Source organism: Schistocerca piceifrons, unplaced genomic scaffold (genome assembly GCF_021461385.2).
Source record: "Schistocerca piceifrons isolate TAMUIC-IGC-003096 unplaced genomic scaffold, iqSchPice1.1 HiC_scaffold_672, whole genome shotgun sequence".
Classification (NCBI taxonomy): Eukaryota; Metazoa; Arthropoda; class Insecta; order Orthoptera; family Acrididae; genus Schistocerca; species Schistocerca piceifrons.
In genome coordinates this window covers 27,501-30,000 of record NW_025728918.1, presented here as the reverse complement: position 1 = coordinate 30,000, position 2,500 = coordinate 27,501, and the positions used below count along the sequence as shown (strand labels likewise).

The window sequence follows — 2,500 nt, the reverse complement described above, 5'->3', positions numbered from 1 at the left end:
AACAACTTTAATATACGCTATTGGAGCTGGAATTACCGCGGCTGCTGGCACCAGACTTGCCCTCCAATAGATACTCGTTAAAGGATTTAAAGTGTACTCATTCCGATTACGGGGCCTCGGATGAGTCCCGTATCGTTATTTTTCGTCACTACCTCCCCGTGCCGGGAGTGGGTAATTTGCGCGCCTGCTGCCTTCCTTGGATGTGGTAGCCGTTTCTCAGGCTCCCTCTCCGGAATCGAACCCTGATTCCCCGTTACCCGTTACAACCATGGTAGGCGCAGAACCTACCATCGACAGTTGATAAGGCAGACATTTGAAAGATGCGTCGCCGGTACGAGGACCGTGCGATCAGCCCAAAGTTATTCAGAGTCACCAAGGCAAACGGACCGGACGAGCCGACCGATTGGTTTTGATCTAATAAAAGCGTCCCTTCCATCTCTGGTCGGGACTCTGTTTGCATGTATTAGCTCTAGAATTACCACAGTTATCCAAGTAACGTGGGTACGATCTAAGGAACCATAACTGATTTAATGAGCCATTCGCGGTTTCACCTTAATGCGGCTTGTACTGAGACATGCATGGCTTAATCTTTGAGACAAGCATATGACTACTGGCAGGATCAACCAGGGAGCTGCGTCAACTAGAGCTGAGCAGCCGGCCGCCCGGGAGTGTGTCCCGGGGGCCCGCGCGAACACGCAAGCGTCCGCTCAATCATTCTGCAAACAGGAGGAGGCTGAGCTCCCCTGCACAATACACCTCGAAACCCTCTCAGGTCCCGGCGGCGCGCAGCGCCGTCCCAAGTACTTGGTCGGGTTCGAGAGAGGCGCAATCGCCCGGAGTTAGGCGAGTAGACGCTTTCGGTGCGACCACCCGTGCTCCCAACTGAGCTTGCCGCTGCCGACAGAGGCCCGGGAGCGTGCTGTCGTGGCATTGCCGGCGGGAGACAACACGCGCCACCTACGGTGACCGGCAGCTCCAACGCCAGCGCCACAGAAGGACAAAAGCCCCACTTGGGTGCCGAAGCGAACTCTCCCAGCACAGCGCACGCGCCAACACATCCGCACAGCTGCGATACAAACCACCAGCGAGAACCGCTGGGGCGACCGAGCAGCAGACGGCGTCGCGGCGCCGAGCGCCGGGCGGCGGCGCATCCTCAACGCACACAGTCCTCAATCGGACCAGCACACTGAAGATGTCCACCGCGCTTCGCACCGGGCCCGCGAGGACCTACTTTGGCCGCACGGCGCCGCGCGCAGGGTGCGCCGGCGCGCAGCTGCGACGCCTGCCGCGTCCGTCGGCCGGCGCGCCTGCCACTGGCCGCCCCCACCAGCCGGCTGTAGCGCGTGCGCCCACGCACCGCGCGGCCAGCACGCCGGGAGGCGCCCCCTCACCGGCCGGGGACGGTCCCACCCAGCCACCGCCGCGTATCGCTTCACACCCAGATGCCGTTCAGTTTCGTCGGCATGGTGGGTATCGCTGGAACAACCGGTTAGTACCTCAACCTATCGTCGCCATCACCGATTCACCCCTAGCGAGAACAACCGCACCACAACAGGTTACCATTTGTTCATTTGCGTAACTTCACCAGAAAACGCAGGCGTCCATCGCCATTTGCAACTTCAACGATTATTGCATGCCTGTGTCAGGTGTCACGCCACACTACGTCTGCCCACATACACGCAACAAAATGTGCACGCCTAGACAATACGTGGAAGGTGGCCCCCGTACGTATGCGATGTCCATTGCTCGAACGACTGTCAACCGGCCTCTGTAGCATGTCGCAGATATGGAACGCGGTGCACCATGCCATCACGGTGTGTGAGGAGAGACGACTAGGTCCGAATACATCAACAGACAGCTCATGCTGATCGCCATCCACGGCGTCCGTTCCTCCCACACGTCTCTATGGCGTACCACACTGCAATCCAGCTCTCATAGGGAGACGACACGTAGCTGCGTGCACAATATTTGCACTGTATGGTCCGCCGTTTTTGGGCGCAGTCGTTGTGCGGTCACACATGTGCCACGATGTATCATTCAGTACATAAGGACGAATGTGCAGTACAGATTGTGGTTCACGCGTACGACATCAGCGGACAGTTGACACAGGCCGCACCACAACGTAGCCTGAGTACGTCGCATGCGAAGGGCATTGAACATGCAAACTTCTCACCAACCAGCTTGCGAAGGCAGGGGGCAAGGTGGGGACGTGGGGAGGGGCGGCATGTACGTCCTGCTGCCATCCACATTACAGTGTACAGCAGGAGCATGTGGAAAGTGAGCAAGACTTGCAAGGTGTTTAACATGAAGCGATACACAGGGGTGCGGGCAGTGCGAGTAGCGAACTATATTGCGAGGGTTGCGGGTGGGCAACACTACAGTAATTGAACGAGTCGTATAACAATTACAGAGCAGGTTTAGGCGACAACGTGGGTTACGTTAAGGCGACAACATGGGTTAGGTTAAGGCACAACATGGGTTAGGTTAAGGCACAACATGG

General features: G+C 57.7%; 1 non-coding gene across 1 annotated transcript in view; it reads right to left on the bottom strand.

Annotated features, from left to right (window-relative positions):
- LOC124766557 overlaps positions 1-630 on the bottom strand; it is a 1,909-nt gene extending 1,279 nt beyond the window's left edge. The window contains exon 1 of the ribosomal RNA XR_007012931.1: positions 1-630. This exon is cut by the window's left edge and continues 1,279 nt beyond it. This is a non-coding gene — a ribosomal RNA (small subunit ribosomal RNA).
- Between the last annotated feature and the right edge of the window lie 1,870 nt (positions 631-2,500).